The sequence below is a fragment of the Cryptotermes secundus genome, unplaced genomic scaffold (genome assembly GCF_002891405.2).
Source record: "Cryptotermes secundus unplaced genomic scaffold, Csec_1.0 scaffold709, whole genome shotgun sequence".
In the NCBI taxonomy this organism is placed as follows: domain Eukaryota; kingdom Metazoa; phylum Arthropoda; class Insecta; order Blattodea; family Kalotermitidae; genus Cryptotermes; species Cryptotermes secundus.
In genome coordinates this window covers 337,481-350,252 of record NW_019738358.1, presented here as the reverse complement: position 1 = coordinate 350,252, position 12,772 = coordinate 337,481, and the positions used below count along the sequence as shown (strand labels likewise).

At 41.3% G+C, this 12,772-nt stretch overlaps 1 protein-coding gene and 1 non-coding gene across 2 annotated transcripts in view; one reads left to right on the top strand and one right to left on the bottom strand.

Moving 5' to 3' along the window:
* Nucleotides 1–12,772, bottom strand: part of LOC111870873 (peroxisomal targeting signal 2 receptor) — a 94,145-nt gene that overhangs the window by 65,241 nt on the left and 16,132 nt on the right. The gene's annotated exons all lie outside the window — the stretch shown is intronic.
* On the top strand, nucleotides 1,841–2,050 carry LOC111870896. Its single transcript, XR_002843944.1, has one exon. It is a non-coding gene; the product is annotated as a small nucleolar RNA U3 (small nucleolar RNA).

Sequence of the window (12,772 nt, the reverse complement as noted above, 5' to 3'; positions counted from 1 at the left end):
TAGAATTTATTACATTAAAGGATCAAGTGATTCAAGCATATCTAGGCTATAACACCGTTGGTTTTAAAAGTAACTTACAGATATTCCACGCTAATTAAAAAAAAAATATATATATGTGGAAAAATACATATGTAACTGATCCTACACATTTATACGAGGGAGAGTCGTTAAATATGCCACAAAGGAATATACAATGTAAAACATGTAACATTCGAACCTGGTAAAAACATTTATTTCTTGACATATCCTTTGCCAACACTGATAAACTTGTCTCATCGCTTAAGCAGTACGTCGAAGCCCACAGCATAGAAGAATGTGGACTATTGTTTTAGCAATTTTCGCACCTGGTCGGATATCATCTGCGACTTTCGAACGTCCTCGAGTGAAATTCTCGACCCAGTTGAGAACCGCTTTAAGCGACAAACACTTCCAACTGTAAACAAGAAACGTTTCTTTATGGATATCCTTTGCATTGAGTCCTTTTGCCCACAAAAGCAAATGCATAACAGAATGCTGCTCTCCGTTAGTACACTCCTCTAGCACGGTCGCCAATTGTCTACTGAAACCAGCCTCTGAACATGCGCATGCGCGTCTGCTACCTCGACTACCATGAAGCTCGATTGTGTTGCTACCTAGTGATACACGTAGAAAAACTATTACGTTCTTTAAAGCGCAGTTGGTTGAGGCACTATGCTACTAGCCGGAAGGTCGCGGGTTCAAGCCCCGATGAGCTCATTGGATTTTTTTAATTAACCTAATCCTTCCAGTCGCACTATGGCTCTGGGGTCGACTCAGCCTCTAACAGAAATGAGTATCAGGAATTAATTAAACAATTTTCCTGGGGAGTAAAGGGAGTCCGGCGCGTAAGGGGCAAGCTGCCGAGACAAAACACCCTGGAAAGTCATACATTTATGAAAATGGGCGACAATCCGTGTGAGGTGAAATAATATACACCAAAATAACGTGGGTATAACAGAAACTTTAAAGGATTTTATCCGATTTTACCTTGAAAAGAGGACTACAGCGTGTGATATTAACACGAACTAAGCAATTTAATAAAAATATTTGTAACATATCAAGACACCTGAAGATGGCCGTTTGCGGCCGAAACATATAGTGTCAAGGTATATAAAGTTAAACTAAAACTGAGTGATGAATGGAAGAGCGTTTCAATATTGACGAACGATAAATACTGGACGTTAAGTTGAACAATTGCAACGGCGAGTTCTTACTATAGATGACTGCTTCTATGAGGGCAATGGGTTGCAGTAACTAACACTGCAGTGACAATTAATTAAAATTAGTTCATACAAAGCGACTCTATGACATCTATATGGGCAGACGGAAGGGTAGAAAGTTGTTCATGCATTGATTGAGGAAAATTTCGTGTTGTAAAATTAAAACAAGAAAGAGGGCGAGTTATGGCTTATTCAGCACAGAGAAAAGAAGCTGCAATGTGTCAATGTTCTGCTTAATTTGTCTGCTCTAAGATCGACACCACAAACATCAACAGCGAGTTCTTGCAATTTCGCGAACAATACTCACAGCATCGACTTCTTCTCCTCTCGCTTAACGAGAAGAAACTTACAGTAATACTATAGAACGCGGGTGATGATTGGTTTAACTCTCACCACGTGACAATGTATATATTATACCCGCCATTACGTTTGAATACCGGAATACTAGTCGCGAGAAGGCTCGTTGGCTCAGTCCTACTACGCAATAGTCTGAGTTCTCAGCGTCTGTCGGTAGATGGCATGGCTACTATTCATGGCTTAGCTCCCGCATGTGAAATGCGGGAAAGAGGTAATGAAAGAACCCATGCGATTCGATAACATTTAGAATCGTACTTCACAGGATCATTTCTGTAGTACGCATTCTCACACTTGACTATCAACAGTTGAGTAGATTATTACCACGATGATGAGTGAGAGTAACTTTTCCAGAGCGTGAGGCAGGCAGGTGAGTCTATTTTAGACACATTCTGCAATCGATGATCGTTCAGCTCAGGTTTCGGCTTGGGTGAGGGAGGAGTTACATTCAGAGTGGTATAACTTACAATACTGAGAATCTTTCAATTTAAGAATTTTATTATGCGGCTTATGGTGAATCATTTAATTCAGCTCAATATGTTCTATGATTCTAGTCCTTTCGTTGAATTTAAGAACTTCTTTCGGTTTATTAATTTTATAAAGTCGGTATTACTCCTTTGACGGGGACCCGTGCATGGAGTGCGATTTGAATCCACGATCCCAGAGTTCGAGCCTTAAAGCACACGACAGCTGTTATCCGCAAGTGTACTCCGTCTTTGCAAAGCAATAATATTCCTGGTACTCATTTCTGTTAGAGGCTGACTCGATCCCTGGGCTATAATGCGGCTGGAAGGATTAGATCGATCGAAGAAAAAAATCCAATGACCTCATCGGGACTTGAACCCGCGACCTTCCGGCTTGTAGCATAGTGCCTCAACTAACTACGCTACCGCGTACCCCAATAGAAAACAACGTTTCACTTCCATAATGTAGCTGATCATGCATCAAGGGCAGAGCAATGAGTTTATGATCACGTCTCTGACTTTAAGGGAGGAACATATACTGAGGGTGTTGAGGAGAATATTAGTATTGAAGAGAGATGAAGTGACAGGAGGACCGAGAAAACTGTATAATGAGGAGCTTCATAACTTGTACTCTTCTCCAAGTATAATTAGAATGATCAGGTCGAGGAGGGCGAGAGAGGAGGAATGCATGTAGAATATTGGTGGGAAAGCCGGAAGGAAGGAGACCAGTCGGAAGACCAAGGCATAGGTGGGTGAACAATATTAAAACGGATCTTAGAGACATAAGATAGGATGGTGTGGATTGGATTTTTTTTTTATTGCTAGTTGGGTGGGACTAAGTCCCTTGTACTGCGGCCACGTCTGGCCTATTGTACCAGCCCCAGATGTTAGGTGAGGGTGATTGTGGAGCAATTGGTGGAATGAAGATTGGCAGGGGAAACCGAAGTACTCGGAGAAAACCTTCCCCAGCGCCACTTTGTCCACAACAAATTCCACTTGACCAGACCCCAGGATCGAACCCGGGCGGCCGCGGTGGGAAGCCAGAGACTAACCGCTTGAGGTATGGCGCGGCCTATGGATTGGATTGATCTGTCTCAGGGCAGGGACCGGTGGAGTGCTCTTTTGTACACGATAATAAACCCTCGGGTTCCCAAAATGCTGGGAAGTTCTTGAGTAGCTGCACAATTGGCGGCTTCTCAAGAAGGGTTATCCTGCATGAGTGATAGGTGAGACACTTAGTCTCTCACATAATGTTGCTGATCATGCATCAAGGGCAGAGCAATGAGGTCATTATCACGCACGTAGACTGCGGGAATTTGTACCAGAGAAGAAGTAACAGGAGGCTGGACAAAATTACATAATGAGCTTAGAGTGAAAAACTGAACAAAATACAGTGCAAAGTCGATAATCAGAACCAAGCACTGTGTGCTCGGATTACTGGATTTAAAAAAAAATAAGAATTGTTAGTACAATTATTTATTCGAAAGATTTAGCGTAGACGGTATAGCGACGAGCTACGGGCTGAACGGCTGAGGGGTCGGAGTTCGAATCCCGGTAGGGTCAAGATTTTTCTCTTCTCCACATCGTTCAGACTGGGTTTGGGGTTCACCCAGCCTCCTATCGAATGGGTACCGGGGCTCGTTATCTGGGGGTAAAGCGGCCATGTCGTGAAGCTGACCACTGACCTACAGCTAGTGCCGTGGTCAAGAAAATGTGGATCTATACATCCACTACCCCATAAGCCTTCATGGTGTAGTGCTTAATTAGTTAAGCACAGGAACAACTTTACCTTTACAGGTACTTAGCGCGGGCCAACCGACGACCGAAACCCGAGAATGTGTAACTACATACCGGGCTCGGGGCAAGTCTGTAACCGGGTTACATCTTTCACCACCCAGAGAGGCAGGTCCATTAACACATAATATCATATTTCGCGTGAATTCATTTTTGCTGCAAGGAAAGTGGTCCCTGTGCTCAGTTAATTAAGCAGTGAAGTGGAGGTATAGAATGGCTATTCTTGACCTCGGCACTAGGCGGAGGTGAGTGGTCAAATGATGCCCCACTGGGTGGGCCTCAGAGTAGGTCTGAATGCAGTGGAACAAATAGAATATTTCTTGCCTCTGTCGGGACACGAAATGGCGGACACCCAGCCTGTCGCTATACCGATGAGCTATCCCGGCCCGTCATGAATCCATTTTTACTGAAAGGAAGTAATATATTTAGATTTAATCTGTAATTTTTGGAGTTGATGGTCTGTGGGGTGGGGGTGGGGAGGAAATAGTATAAGTCATTTGGGATAATTGGACATTTCTATTAACGTGGGTTCTGCTTACGGAGGTTCCACTGTATATTAATAAAACACGACTGTCTCTAAGCAATGTGATATCTGGGGTGTCATTACAAATTTTAGGCTTCAATTGTGGATCATTCTAAGCTAAGGAAAAGAGACGTGATCTGGTGCATGGAACATAAGGTTCGCTGGTAACAGTTACAGGGTCTTTGATATTAAGGGAGAAACATAGGCTGAGATTGTCTGAGAACAGGGTGCTGAGGAGAACATTTGGACCGAAGGGGGATGAAGTAAGGGTTTGAGGAAAACTGTATAATGAGGAGCTTCATAACTTGTACTCTTTGCCAAGTATAATTACAACGATCAAGTCAAGGAAGGTGAGATTCGCATGGCATGTAGCACACACGGTGAGAGGAGGAAGGTATGTAGGATTTTGGTGTGAAAGCCAGAAGGAGAAAGACCACTAGGAAGATATAGACATAGCTGGGAGTATAATATTAAGATGGATCTTAGAGAAACAGGATGGGGTGGTATGGAGTGGATTTATATGGCTCAAGATAGGGACCAGTGGAGGGCTCTTGCGAACACGTTATTGAACCTTCGGGTTGGGAAATTCTTGAGTAGCTGATCGAAAGGTGGCTTCTGAAAAAGTATTCAGCTCTAAGGACCTAGTTATTCAATAATGGATCATTGTTGGTATTAAGTTTGCTATTGGGTCTTCAGGCCATATTGATATGGGTAATGTTATGAGAGTTTCAGCTGTATGTAATTTCTCCGAAACGTCGGTAACATTGACCATATCGACATGATGCAAAGACCCAAGAGGAGAACCAACGTCTATATGTATAACGTGGACATAATTTTAACTTTCTGTATGCATTAAAAGAACATTGATTCCAACAGATTATAAAACATTAAAGGAACAATTTCAGGGAAATTTATCCAAGCCTCTTCTATTCGAGTAAATATTTACATTCATGAAGAACACTTACTATATTCTGGTATGTGACACAGTGCAGTCCGGTAGAATATCTACAGACGTTTCGAAAGAACAGCTGTTGCATGCATCTTGCTTGGTTATTTGGTTTATTCTTTGTGCCTGAAGACGGAGACATTATGTTTCTCCGAAACGTCAGCAAACTTCTATACTATGCAGTTTTTCATCTTATAAGATAGCTTTAAACTGCATCGGATGTAAGTAAAGAGCGAAGCTAGTCTTCGGTGAGGTTCCATCACCGCAGAAGTTGGTCAAAGCGGACAGTGAGACTTTAACACCAGCATGGCTCGATATACCGAACACCGTTTGTAGCAACAGAGTGAATCGCGGGAGATGAGATTAGTAACGAAAATCTTGAGAGGCACTCCAACTAAAGATCAGAACTTGGTATTTTCCGCATGCAATCCTTATGCTCACTCACAGAACTATCCTTCTTAGTTAGGTTAGAATCTCTGCCCTTAAGTAGGCAACCCGCAAAGTAGATGCATGAGAGAGTTCCCAGGTATGCTTAACCTCGTACTAGATGGAGGTGAGTGATTAGATTCGCGTCCTGGCTGCCTTATACCTAGCAAAACATCTCCAGGTAACCACTGGATAATAGGCTAGGTGGGGCCCAGGGTTTGTATGGACGCTACGAATAGAAAAATCACTGCCCTTTCAAGGAATCGAACCATGATTCACCGGTGATCCAGCCAGTAACCTAGTCATTTCAGTGACACTGGAACATATATTATTTATCTTAACCCTCTCAGCGATAGATATTTTGTAAGGTAAGGTAAAAAGGTAAAGCTGTCTCTGCGACAGGCCGTGAAGGCCCATAGGGCTGTGAGACGTCGAGGCTCCCACATTTTCTCTAGAGCGTCGGCTCACAGATGGCGGTAAGGTTGTCAGCCTTACTCTCCGGCCGCCCTTTATCCCCCCCCCAAAGATTCATGGTACTCATTTCTGTTAGAGGCTGAGTTGGCCCCAGAGCCACGGTGTGGCTGGAAGGATTAGGTCAATTGAAAAAATCTACCTGATCAGTACTCGAACCCGCGACCTTCCGGCATGTAGCACAGTGTCTCAACCAACTACGCTACCGCGTATTTTGTTAAATGATTAATTAGTACGCCTACAATTTCATGGAAACTTACATCCACTATTGAGATCTGACGAAAGAGGACACCGTGTATATTGCTATACTATTGTAGCTTAAAGATAAAGGCAGATGCTTCTAAAACGTCGGTACTCAACTACCATATTATAGGGCGTCACATCCAGAAAGACAGTAATTTTTCAATGCTCACCGTTTGAAAATTTCAGATTTATAAGGTGAACTAACGAGAGACTGTAAAATACTATCTTCTGGGATATAAACGTGTAATCAGCTGAAAATTAAGGACGTTTCGAAAGAATATGTTGCCTTCAGCTTCAGGGTCAAAGGATAAAGCAAACAAGAAATTAGTAGAGCTCGCCACCGGCTTGCAAGCTAGTTTCTTGTTTGGTCTGTTCTTCGAACTTGAAGATGGAGGCGACATGTACCAACGATACTTCGCTTGAGCTTCAACGGACTACACGACGTTATATCACAGAAGATGGACCTCTTCCTAACCTCCGCTATGAGAATCTTAATCCTATGAGATACTGTAAATACGTGTTTCTTCTGGCTTATGACACAAATTAATGAAAATCACGAAAAAAAAAAAAGAGATTTGGTTTGCGGGCGATTTATTGCGGTCGTAACATGGACAGAGATACTTTTCTCAGTGATATATACGTTGGCCTTTTTCTCTTGTTGTGGTAAATGGAAACTATACCTCCCACTTTAAACTTCCGTCAAGCTTTACACGAAAAAAAAAATGTAGTACTGTATTTCATGAACCCATTTCATGCAGGGGGTGAACAAAATATTGGAAACACCATGAAATTGAGGAATATAATTTGTTCGTGTTGGCTACATTGAAAGAACTTCAATTGGCAACACTGAATGTTCTTCCGTTTGTTTACACTTTGTAGTGCTCATGTAAGTGCATCAATGATTGTGCTAAGTGACAGTCAATGACAAAGACTCGGAAAATGGGAGACTTGTCCGATTTTTTAAAAAAGACCAGCCCGCTGTTGCGCATTTAGCTAGAGCATCTGTGACAAAAAATTCCAAATTATTACGTGTATCCAGAGAGACATTTTCTAAGGTTATGTCGGAATGCACGAAACTGGGAAAACAGCATCAGCGAAGAGGAACAGTGGGCGAGAATCAACATTCACAGAAAGAGATCTTTGTACATCGAGAAGGATTGTTTCGAAAAATCACATAACCACCAGAGCACAAGTGAATATTCATCTTGAAGACCCTGTTTTCATAAAAACTATCACACGTGACCTTCACAAATCCAACATTCACGGTAGGGCTGCAACTGCTAAACCTCTTATCACTAAAAGTAATGCTCAGATGCGTAAACGATGGTGTCATGACCGCAAAACTTCAACATCAGACAACTGGAAACGCGCACGTGATATAATCAGTTAAGGCGTCCTTCACGCTGTTCTCTAAATCAGTTAGAGAACACTCAAGGAAGCCTACAATACGGAATGCCTGGTTGCAACAGTGAAACACGGGGAAGGTTCTATGAAGGCTTGGGCAGCAAAATCATGGGATTGTGTTTGTCCCTTTATTACACTCCATATTCGAATTACTGCAAGGGAGTACGTGGACAGGTTGGGTAATCAAGTGCATCCCATGGTCCAGACGTTATTTCCGTTCATCGATGTAATTTTCCACCATTCACACAGCTGGAATTGTTCAATCATAGTTTGAAGAGCATGAAATTGAACTTCAGCATCTTCCCTGGCCAGCACAATCATCAGATTTGAACATCACTGAACCATTCTGGTTAGTTTTGGAAACTAGATAGATGACAGATTCCCACCTATCACATATCTAAAGAAGCTTGAAGATGTTTTTTCAAGAAGAGTGGCATAAAATCCCGTTAGATATTGTTCAAAACTTGTATGAATCCATTCCAAGAAGGACTGCTACTGTATTCATATTGTGGCATGACGACTGAAAGCCGGATTGGTGGAGCTACAGAGCAACGGATCGGAAATCACATTCCCGTTACAAGGAATAACAGCGAAAGAGTAGTTTCGTAGCAATGGATAACACTCAGAAAACCAAACCGTTACTCGGGAATTAAGACATGGTTTCCGAGACAACGCATTCATAAAGAACCTTAATGGAAACCTTGGAGACGGTCACTCCAATTCGAGCCGCGTGGGAGTTATAAAAGGTAGTGGATTCGTGAATTCAAGTAGAGATGAGTCCGAGATTAGTGAGAGACTAATGACAGATTCTTCAGAGAGATTCGAAAAACAAACATCGTTCAGAAGGGGTTCAATGTATGGGCTGCTATAGTTGACTCTATTTGTAAAGAAGTGCCAAGAAACTCAAATATGAAATCCAGAATCCATTATTATTCGTCATGCTAACTCCGAATACGTGAAAATTTGAATAAAGGAATGCGTACAACATATATAATGAAGAAAGCCGTCTTCTGGGATGNATTGTAAGTTTCAGTGGCAGATTTTCCAAGTTTTGTGAGGAATTTGATGTTAGCACGTTGTTCTGCATTAGCACTCAGCATTATTCCGACGGAGCTCAGAAACACGATCCGCTTCTAACAATGGTCGCGGCCAGACTAACCGATGCACGTGAATGAAACTTTGTGTGACGGTAGAGGGAAGTCCAAGGGTCAATGCCCTACCCTCCTCTTCGTCAATGACGTGGCCGGAAATGAGTCATAAAAGTAATCCGGGTTCTTTATTGCCACCCCTTTTATGTAATGTTTCCACTGTTCTGTAAAACGCATGTATATGAAATGGCATAGGTTTAATCACCATAAACACAAAAACAGAAAAACAATGTATTTCAGATAAATAATTTCTACATGCTATGTAAAGTTTTGAATAAACAGAAAACTTGTGAGAAACGAAATCGTTAGGTGAATATCGCTGCCTAGCAATCAGGCCCAAAGGCAAAAGGAACGGATAAAAGCGTTCAGAACATCCAGAGAATAAAATGCCAAATATATATATGCCTATTTGCATTCCTTTCCTCTTAGCACGGCCACACACTAACAACAGATTATTTACATAAAAACTAGCATGGAAAGAGTTAAAACTTTCGTTCCTATTGTACTGCTGAAAATGGACCAATTCTGAATGCAAACAAAATGGAGAAACTGCACAAAAGGTACACGAGTACGTTCAATTAAAGAGAAGGACGTCACTTCATGCGCTAATTGGAAGCAAACATCGCTGACAATCTGAAATTGGTCGTTGAGAGAGAGTGACAATTACAGTGCAAGTATTATCAATTAGTGTATTGATTGAACAAGTATACTTATGCTAATTACAAAGATTTCAATTGAACCAAGTGGGCTGAGGTAGCGGCTAACTGTCTAGACTCATATTCACGTTGTAGTCGTGCTGGTCTCGAATCTTTGTCGATATATCGATTATAGTAATTCAGGTTCCTTCGTGGTATTTCTCAGTCCCTCCAGGTAAATGCAAGGTTAGTATCTCGGTCACGCCACGACCGCTTTCTTTCCAATTCATTAATCGCAATGTTCGATGCAATACACGAGCGTCGTTTGGACTTATTTCAAAGGTGTAATTTTTACAAATGATAATTCCACTCAATAAAATACCTGCCATCAGCTAAAATATGTAACAGCTGAGTATTTAAAATACGTAATAAACACATATCATCATCATCAACATAATCATTTGCGAAGCAGCCTTTTGGATCCATAGTCTTCCTCAGAAGAATCTGCCACACTGCATCTGGCTTTCATTTCTTTGAATTTGGTATCAACAGAATTTTCACAGAACGTCAGTCTTGCGTTCAAGACCCTACATGGAGGACCAGGTCGCTATATTTTTGTCCCTCAGTGAAAGTGTGGCCCAGATATACACCCAGACACAGGGTCCCCTTTTCGTCGCCTTCTGCGACTCGCAGGGCTAAGGGGGACTTAGTCTATCTCACTCCCACGCGGGGATATACTACATACATATGAAATGAGGACATGAAAGAGTGCGGCTATGAATAAACCAAGGGGAGGAATCAGCCAGGCAAACATCAAAACTTTTGACACATAAGCCTCACTCATAGCGTTACAATAATAATAATCAGGGCCCGGATTTTGTTGACCTGAAAATATTTAAAAATGGTCTATAAAATGACCGAAAAAATCCAGAAAAATGACCTAAAATATGACCCAAAATACAGGGCCCAGATTCTGATGACCTGAAAATATTCAAAAAATGACCTATAAAATGACCGAAAAAATCCAGAAAAATTACCTAAAGGAGAAAAGTAGGAACACTTCGCTTCCATGTTATTCATATTTCAGAAAACATATGAAGAAAAATTCCCTAAAATGGCCAAAAGTGACAAGAAATGCCTTTAAAATCAAAAAATTTACCAAAAAAAATACCCCCAAAATTAAAATGACATTAAACCCAAAATATTCAAAAAATTACGTATAAAATTTAATTTCTGTCACCAGCAGCTCATATTCGAGATTTATATATTTAAGAGCATCGCATAGGATACAAGGAAAAAAGATGACATGTCATCAAAATCCGGGCCCTGATAATAATTAAATAACAAGAAAGTAAAGGTATCCCTGTAACAGGCCGTGGAGGCTCCCACATTTTCTAGACAATGGGCTCATAGATGGCGGTGAGTTTGTCAGCCTTAAGCACCGGCGGACAACCCTTTACCTCCAGGAAGATTCCTGGTACTTCTTTCTGTCAGAGGATGAGCCGACTCCAGGACCATAGTGCGGCTCGAAGCATTACGTTAATTGAAAAATCCAATAACCTAATAGGGAATCGAACCCGCAACTCTCCAGCTTGTAGTATAGTGCCATAGTGCGGCTGAAAGGATTACGTCAACTGAAAAATCCAATGACCTCACCGGGAATCGAAACCACGACCTTCTGTAAGAATAAAAAAAAATAATTGAATTGTTTCGACTTATTTTCAGTGTCTCTACAGACAAATTTTGTCGCTCATCCATCCTCAATACTGTTACATTGGGTGTGCATGTTGGGTTCTTGGAGAATATCCTACTTCAAATGTTCACCTTTGCGTATAGTTCAGACCTCCAGCCAGATGTAGTCTGAAAATATATTGATATATTTTAACAGAAAGTTAATTTCGCTAGCTGACAGTATTAATTATTAACATTAATAATAAATGCAAACAGTATAAATTACTTTAATTATTATTGTTATTCTTACTGTACCAACTTGTGTTTAAATTTAGATAACATTAATTTACTTAGCTTGTTTCTTCATTGTTTTTCTTGTCCACATGTTTGTTTGCGTTGTTTTCTATTCGTACTGACTCTGTAATTGGCATCTGGCTATTGAGTTCAACACGTAAATCAACTAAGAATTAGGAATAATGTATACGGTTTGTTTTTCAGACCTTTAGTTTTATTTCTGCACCTTAGTTTCCACTGCTTTTTTATTTTTAATTAGGTATTCCTTTTCTTATTTGTTATGCTCTGTTTCTTTCAGTGTCTGTTTACATCTTCTGTTTTATTGTAGTGTGCTCTGCAATGATTGCCTCTCTTTGGCTTTATAGCTGTTCCAAAACTATTTAATACAGCGATTTATTATTATTATTATTATTATTATTATTATTATTATATACATCAACTCCCCCTAACGTCTTCATGGCGTAGTGCTTAATTTGTTGAGTACAGGGATAACTTTACCTTTTTATTATAGGTAACGCAGTAGGCTGATGCATTATGCTACAAGCCGGAAGGTTGAGGGATCGATTCCCGATGAGATCATTGGATTTTTCAATTGACCTATTCCTTCCAGTCGCACTATAGCTCTGAGGTCAACTCAGCCTCTAACAGAAATGAGTACCAAGAGTTTTCCTGGGGGTTAAGGGAAGCCTGCAGGAGCGTAAGGCTGACGTCCACCATCTGTGAGCAGATTGTCTAGAAAATGTGTGAACCTCGACGTCTCACAACCCTATGGGCCTCCACTGACTGTTACAGGGATAGACTTTTTATGTCCTAACGCAACAGCTACAAGAGCCAATCTGTAATGGCGACAACACCAAGAATAATAATTGATCCGGTATAGATGAGTGGGCATAGAGACGAGTTACGGGCTGGACGGCCGAAGAACCGATTTCCGACAGGGACAAGACACTTTTCCGTTCTTCAGTGTCCAGACCTGCTCTGACGCCAAACCAGTTTCCTTTCCAATGTGTGCCGGGGGTAAGGAGGCAGAGGTATGGAGCCAACCACTCACTTCCATTTAATACCGAGGTTAAAATGCTTGGAGCTATATCTCTATTCCCCCATAAGTCTTGATGGCTCAATTAAGCACCTTTAAAAGCGGCCTCCGTAGTCTAGAGGTAA